General features: G+C 39.3%; 1 pseudogene; it reads left to right on the forward strand.

The window, feature by feature from the left end:
- Nucleotides 1-7,121: 7,121 nt before the first annotated feature.
- LOC110287679 lies at nt 7,122-7,841 on the forward strand (annotated as a pseudogene).
- The last annotated feature ends 769 nt before the right edge of the window (nt 7,842-8,610 follow it).

Genomic DNA, 8,610 nt, shown 5'->3' on the forward strand with positions numbered 1-8,610 from the left:
CCACTGGCTCCTGATGGGGTAAGCAATAAAGCTTGTGCTGCAGAAGATTCCGGTTGCCCTGAGCATGTTCTTACCAGGGGGAACACAAAAGCTCGCAATATCAAAAGAGAGAGTATCTTGTTTATAAAATATAGTTACAACCACACAATTGAGATGGGTAAACTGTGGACGATTTTCTGTGATGCTTGGAATCTGAATTGATGACTTTACTATTTTGACCAACATATTAACTTTTCTGTGGCAAACGTGGGAAGATAAATAGTCAAGACACAATAAAATGGAAGGAGGGAGGAATCACTGTGACATTTTGTTAATAATAATAATAATAATAAACCTTAAGATTCTTCAGAGAATGCATATCAACATACACATACACACATACACACACACAGACACACACACAGACATACATACACACAGACACAGACACAGACACACAGACACAAACACACACACACACACCTTTACTATCCTGGACCTCTGCCAGACACTTGGTCTTTGCTGCAACAAGGATCCCAGGCTCCAATGTCCAGAATGGATCTGAACAGACAGGAATTGGCATAGATTTGCAAAAACAGCTGAAGTCAACTGCAATATTATGTCAAATCAGACAGAGCACTCAGGCCTTTACTCACCAAGCCAAAAAGGCAGCATCCTTTCCTCACATCCCTCCTCCCAAGCCTCCTCCCTAGGATATTCCATCCCTGCAGTTCCTTGGGCTACAGATGAGATGATAAAATAAAATTGGGGGGATTGGGGAACTAAGTCATGGGGAGCAAGCAGAATATCCCCACTTCTCTAAGACAGTTCTGTTTTAGAGCAGAAGAAAGAGCTCTGGCTTCAGAGTAAATTTAACATTTTATTCCCTGAGTCACACTTAACTCTAGATACTGCCTTTAGAGTTGATAACGACCTAACAGAAACCTCATATTTGAAAAGTCACCGAAGGTGACTGGAAATCAGTTTGGCGGTTTCTCAGAAAATGGGACATAGTTCTACTGGAAAATCCAGCAATATCTCTCCTGGGCATATAGCCAGAAGATGCTCCAACTTGTAATTACTACACACGCTCCACTATGTTCATAGCAGCCTTATTTATAATAGCCAGAAGCTGGAAAGAACACAGATGACCTTCAAAAGAGGAATGGATACAGAAAATGTGGTACATTTACAATGGAGTTCTACCCAGCTATTAAAAACAATGAATTCATGAAATTCTTAGGCAAATGGGTGGATCTGGAGTATATCATGCTGAGTGAGGTAACCCAATCACAAAAGAACAAACATGATATGCACTCACTGATAAGTGGATATTAGCCCAGAATCATAGAATACCCAAGATACAATTTGCAAAACTCATGAAACTGAAGAAGGAAAAACAAAGTGTAGATACTTCATTCCTTCTTAGTATGGGGAACAAAATACCCATGGAAGGAGTTACAGAGACAAAGTTCATAGCTGAGACTGAAGAAAGGACCATCCAGAGACTGCTCCACCCGGGGATCCATCCATTAACCATCACCAAACCCAGACACTATTGCATATACCAACAGGATATTACTGAAAGGACCCTGAAATAGCTATCTCCTGTGAGGCTATGCTAGTGCCTGCAAATACAGAAGTGGATGCTCACAGTCATCTATTGGGTGGAACACAGGGTCCCCAATAAAGGAGCTAGAGAATGTACCCAAGGAGCTTAAGTGGTCTGCAACCCTATAGGAGAAACTACAATATGAACTAACCAGTACCCCCAGAGCTCCTGTTTCTACCTGCATATGTAGCAGAGGATGTCCTACTTGGCCATCAATGGAGGAGAGACACTTGGACTTGTGAAAATTCTAGGCCCCAGTATAGGGTAATGCCAGGGCCAGGAAGCAGGAGTGGGTGGGTTGGGGAAGAGGGGGAGGGGGACAGTATAGGGGATTTTCAGAGGAAACTAGGAAAGGGGAAAAGATTTGAAATGTAAATGAAGAAAATATCTAATAAAAATAAATCTAAGAAAAATTAAGAAATGGAAATATATATAAATAAATAAATAAATAAATAAATAAATAAATAAATAAATAAAAACAAAAACTATATTTCCTGCCTCATATGAGAATGTACTAACCCTCTGTAGACCACTGGGAGCCTGGTTTCTAAGTTTGTCCTCTGAAGGGGTCACCTCTAGTTTGTGAAGCAAAAGAGATAAGCTGGAGTGGGACATATGTCCTTAATTGGCCTATAACCTTATCTCTCTTCCTCTTCACTGGCTTCCCTTTCTCATTTCTAAAATTTAAAAAGGAAAATGTAAATTTTTACCCCTTCGACTACTGGAAAAATTAAAGAGAAAATAGCAGTTGATTTCAGCTCAGTTGCTATTTTCATAACGAGGCATTGTGTGTGTGTACTTGTGCACGTGCATATGGTGGGGTTTGGGTGCATGGTAATGTAGAATTTTTAAGACCTACACTTCTATTTCCCTTCAAAAGCTCCTCTCAAGTAAAGGCTTTTTCCTTCAAAGTAAATACCACTAAAGGCCTCCTGGGAGAAAGAATGGAATCCATTCATGTGGTTTACTTCATGCCACCCCAATAAGGCTTCCATTTGTTGTTCTATTTTAATTTCTCTACCTCTTTTCTGGGACTGAGACCTCACTCCCCTTCTTCTGTTCTTTATGGTGCTGGGAAATTCAGTCCAGTCTCATATATAACCCTCTGCCACTCTCCTCCAAACCAGCATACACATAAATACACAATCAGTGTACAAAAATAAATCTACATGCTCAGCCAAGCCATAATGAGCCCTTGTGTTAGGGTAGAAATCAGGGTTCCCTCAGTAATGAAAGAATTTTGAAACACTCCCCCAAAATATTGTAAAAACAGATTTTAGAAGGAAACACAATCACAGTTTTACTAATATTTCAGAGCAAAACAACAGACTAAACAATCTGTAAATCTGGGCAGCTGCCAGGAGGAGGGAGATGGAAAGGGGGAAGAGAAAAAGCCATGCCTTTTGACATCCCAAGAAAGCTGGTAGGTCCAGCAATTGAAGTTGGGAAAAAACTCCATGGTGGAAAGGGATGTGGGTTTCAGAAATGATGGAGAGAGTCCAGACTGTCAGGAAAATGTTGCTTGGTCATTTGGCCCATGTTCAAAAGTAAAGGAGATCTAAAGAAAGAAAAAGGAACCTTATACTTTTCTGAGTCAGAGTGCTTTCAGAGAAGCAGACAGACTTAACTGTACCAACTGAGGAAAGGTCAGAGATGGCTGCATAGAAGGTGGAACTCCTGTGAAAGATGAGTGAGTTGTCATTCCTTCTCCCTACTTAGCAATCCCCTGGCAGGTGACTGACAGGTGCAGCTTGGTCATCTCAAGGGAGGAGGTTAATGCATGTGATCTGTAATCTGTTGCACAGACCAGTGTCATGTCTCAACCCAGAGTGAGGTGTATAACTCAGAATCCATTCTTTTGACCATGTGGAAGTATTGTTCCCTTAATGTACCTCAATAAAACCCTGATATCTTCAACTTTTCTGTTATTTTTAAATCCTGGGAGACAAATCTGATGCTTTGCTTTCTGAGGTTACAGGAGGGCAGGAAATGGATCCAACCCTGATCGTGAGAGTAGGGAATCATTTCCATGTGATTAAAAGGTCCTGAGTTATACACAGGAAGTAGGACCCAGACTAAAGAGTATACACAAGTTCTGTATTTGAATCGACAGTCCAGAATTCTTGAACCATGTGGTTATGTTACTCTCCTTTTATATATAAATGATTTTATTAAGCCATATGTACACCAATATCTATATTACATTATGATTGCCAGAAGAAGGGTCAATGTTTATTATTATTATTATGATGATGATCATCATCATCATCAACATCATTATTATTATATTAGGTATTTTCTTCATTTACATTTCCAATGCTATCCCAAAAGATCCCATACCCACACACACACTCCCCTACTCACCCACTCCCACTTCTTGGACCTGGCGTTCCCCTGTACTGAAGCATATAAAGTTTGCAAGACTAATGGGCCTTTCTGTCCACTGATGGCCAACTAGGCCATCTTCTGATACATATGCACCTAGAGACATGAGCTGCATGGAGTACTGGTTAGTTCATATTGTTGTTCCACCTATAGGGTTGCAGATCCCTTTAGCTCCTTGAGTACTTTCACTAGCTCCTCCATTGGGGGTCCTGTGATCCATCCAATAGCTGACTGTGAGCCTCCACTTCTGTGTTTGCTGGGGCCCAGTATAGCCTCACAAGAGCCAGCCATATCAGGGTCCTTTCAGCAAAATCTTGCTAGTGTATGCAATGGTGTCAGAGTTTGGAGGCTGATTATGGGATGGATCCCCATGTATGGCAATCTCTAGATGGTCCATTATTTTGTCTCAGCTCCAAACTTTGTCTCCGTAACTCTTTCCATAGGTGTTTTATTCCCAATTCTAAGAAAGAGCAAAGTATCCACACTTTGGTCTTCGCTCTTCTTGAGTTTCATGGGTTTTGCAAATTGTATCTTATATCTGGGGTATTCTAAGATTCTGGGATAATATCCACCTATCAGTGAGTACATATCATGTGAGTTCTTTTGTGATTGGGTTACCTCACTCAAGATGATGCCCTCCAGGTACATCCATTTGCCTAGGAATTTCATAAATTCATTCTTTTTAATAGTTGAGTAGTACTCCGTTGTGTAAATGCCTTACAGAAGCTTTGCAATTTTATGAGGTCCCATTTGTGGATTATAGATAATACAGCACAAGCCATTGCTGTTCTATTCAGGAATTTTTCCCCTGTGCCCATATCTTGAGGCTTATCCCCACTTTCTCCTCTATAAGTTTCACTGTCTCTGGTTTTATGTGAAGTTCCTTGATCCACTTAGATTTGATCTCAGTACAAAGAGATAAGAGATAAGAATGGATCAATTTGCATTCTTCTACATGATAACCACCAGTTGTGCCAGCACCATTTGTTGAAAATGCTGTATTTTTTCCACTGGATTGTTTTAGCTCCCTAGTCAAAGATCAAGTGGCCATAGGTGTATGGGTTCATTTCTGGGTCTTCAATTCTATTCCATTGGTCTACTTGTCTGTCGCTATACCAGTACCATGCAGTTTTGTTTTTTGTTTTTTTTTTTATCACAATTGCTTTGTAGTACAGGTTAGGTCAGGCATAATGATTCCACCATAGGTTCTTTTACCTTTGAGAAGATTTTTTGCTATCCTAGTTTTTTTGTTATTCCAGATGAATTTGCAGATTTCCCTTTCTAATTAATTGAAGAATTGAGTTGGAATTTTGATGGGGATTGCATTGAATCTGTAGATTGCTTTTGGCAAGATAGNCATTTTTACTATATTGATCCTNCCAATCCATGAGCATGGGAGNNCTTTCCATCTTCTGAGATCTTCTTTNATTTCTTTCNTCAGAGACTTGNAGTTCTTATCATANAGATCTTTCACTTCCTTAGTTAGAGTCAAGCCAAGGTATTTTATATTATTTGCGAGTATTGAGAAGGGTATTGTTTCCCTAATTTCTTTCTCAGCCTGTTTATCCTTTGTGTAGAAAAAGGACATTGACTTGTTTGAGTTAATTTTATACCCAGCTACTTCACTGAAGCTGTTTATCAGGTTTAGGAGTTCTCTGGTGGAATTTTTAGGATCACTTATATATGCTATCATATCATCTGCAAAATGTGATATTTTGACATTTTCCTTTCCAATTTGGATCCCCTTGATCTCCTTGTGTTGTCGAATTGCTCTGGCTAGGAGTTCAATTATAATGATGAATAGGTACGGAGAAAGTGGACAGCCTTGTCTAGTCCCTGATTTTAGTGGGATTGCTCCCAGCTTCTCACCGTTTACTTTGATGTTGGCTACTTGTTTGCTGGATATTGCTTTTATCATGTTTAGGTATAGGCCTTGAATTCATGTTGTTTCCAAGACTTTTAACATGAATGGGTGTTGGAATTTGTCAAATGCTTTCTCCGCATCTAAGGAAATGATCATGTGTTTTTTGTCTTTGAGTTTGTTTATATAATGGATTACGTTGATGGATTTCCATATATTAAACCATCCCTGCATTCATGGAATGAAATCTACTTGGTCAGGATGGATGATTGTTTTGATGTATTCTTGGATTCGGTTAGCGAGAACTTTTTTTTTTTATTATTGAGAATATTTAATGAAACAAAACATATTTCTCATCTGAGATACCAATCATTTGCAATGTAGGCAATCTCATTCTGTTACCTTCACAATCAATACTGATGATAAAATTATGTCTGTAGACATGTGCTTATAATTATTAATCAAATTGTCTGGCATATATCACATCAAGCAACAAAAAACTGTTTTCCACTCTGTTTTGTTTTGATTTTTTCATTAATTTTTTACATTCCATATTCCATTTCCCACTTCCACCCCCATCCACTCTCCAACTGCTCCACATCCCACACCTCCTCCCCACCTCCTGTCTCCACATGGATGCCCCCATCCCGACCCCACTTGACCTCTAAACTCCCTGGGGATTCCAGTCTCTTGTGGGTTAGGTGCATCATCTCTGAATGAACGCAGACCCGGAAGATATCTATTGTATGTCTGGGGCCTCATAACAGCTGGTTTATGCTGTTTGGTTGTCCAGTGTTTGAGAAATCACACGGGTCCAGATTTATTGAGACTGCTGGTCCTCCTACAGGTTTCTTCTCATATCAGGACTAGTAAATTTCTTTTAAGGACTCATTTTTAAATTCATTGAGATTACAGCAGTTTTCTTAACCCAAGAGACATCTTTCCAATGCAAAATTATTTAACTAATTGTTGCACCTATCAAAGAAGTAAAAGATATGTGTGTGTGTGTGTGTGTGTGTGTGTGTGTGTGTGTGTATTCATAGTTTTCCCAAAATATCAGGGATTGTTAAGAACACACAGGGCTATAAACATATGTCTTTGCCACTTGAACAAACCTGTAGACATCAATGCTATCAGCTTTACTTGAGTTATGGAAGACTGTGTTCTTGGGAATTTGAGAATTGTTCCCTTAATCAAATTCTCCAGCATTAATAGAGTGCTATTCTAATTTCTTTTTTTTTCCATTTTTTATTAGGTATTTAGCTCATTTACATTTCCAATGCTATACCAAAAGTCATTGACTTCATCTATGCCCATAAATTAAGCAAAGATATCTTATGGAATTCAGCAATTGTTCCCTATAACGCAGGGCTGAGTGTCCTCAATGATATTAGCATGGAGCACTGCCTGTCTGTATTGTGGCCAAACTGGTACCATTGCCACCACCCAAGAAACATGTCAGCTATCATATGTACCTTAATCTGGGTTCTGTCCTTTCTCATGGGCATCCTTGATAAGTTCTTCTTGGAATTCCTGGGTGAGACTCGTCATCATTTTTGGAAATATGTTGACTTTATTATAACTGCACTTCTAATTTTTTTTATTTATGTTTCTCTCTGGGTCCAGAATGGCCCTACTGCTGAGGATCCTCTGTGGCTCCAGGAGAAAACCCCTGTCCCTGCAGTATGTTATCATCTCTCTCACAGTGATGGTCTACCTCATCTGTGGCCTGCCTCTTGGGCTTTACTTGTTCCTGTTACACTAGTTTGGGGTTCATTTGCATCATCTGTTTTGTCACATTTACCACGTTACTGCAGTCCTGCCCTGTGTAAACAGCTCTGACAACCCCATCATTTACTTCATTATAGGCTCCTTTAGGCATTGTAGAAACCATTGGTCCCTCCAAACTATTCTTAAAAGTGCTCTGGAGGACTTCCTGAGGAGGATGAATATACAGACAGCCATCTTCAGAAAACCACTGAGATGTCAGAAAGTAGATGTTGATAGTCAAGACAATATTAACTTACTCTTCTCTCAGAAACACCTCACTGATTGCAGTGCTTTCAATTAATTATTTTTAATCCAATTTTCTTATACTTCTCAAAGTAGTCATGAATAAGAATTTCTCCAACATTCTTGGCCTTGTAAATGAATTTCTCAAATATCGTCCAAAATTTCTTTTATTTTATTTTATTTTTATTAGATATTTTCTTTATTTAAATTTCCAATGTTATCCCCTTTCCTAGTTTCCCCTCCAAAAGCCCCCTCTCCCCTTCACCCTCCCCCACTGCTCCTCAACACACCCACTCCCATAATTGAACACTTTCTTGCACTTTTTTTCTTTTTTTTTTCACTTTTTGTTTTTTATTAGATATTTTCTTTATTTAAATTTCCAATGTTATCCCCTTTCCTAGTTTCCCCTCCAAAAGCCCCCTCTCCCCTTCACCCTCCCCCACTGCTCCTCAACACACCCACTCCCATAATTGAACACTTTCTTGCACTTTTTTTCTTTTTTTTTTCACTTTTTGTTTTTTATTAGATATTTTCTTTATTTACATTTCAAATGTTATCCCTTTTCCTGATTTTCCATCTGAAAACCCCTTATCACCCTCCCCCTGTACACCAACCCACCCACTCCCACTTCCTATCCTGTCATTTCCCTATACTGGGGTATAGGGCCTCACAGGACCATGAGTCTCTCCTCCCATTGATGAACTACAATAGCAGGAAATGTATGAGATCAGCAAGTGGATGATCTCTCATCAAAAGCTGA

The sequence above is a fragment of the Mus caroli genome, unplaced genomic scaffold, assembly GCF_900094665.2.
Source record: "Mus caroli unplaced genomic scaffold, CAROLI_EIJ_v1.1 scaffold_20087_1, whole genome shotgun sequence".
Classification (NCBI taxonomy): Eukaryota; Metazoa; Chordata; class Mammalia; order Rodentia; family Muridae; genus Mus; species Mus caroli.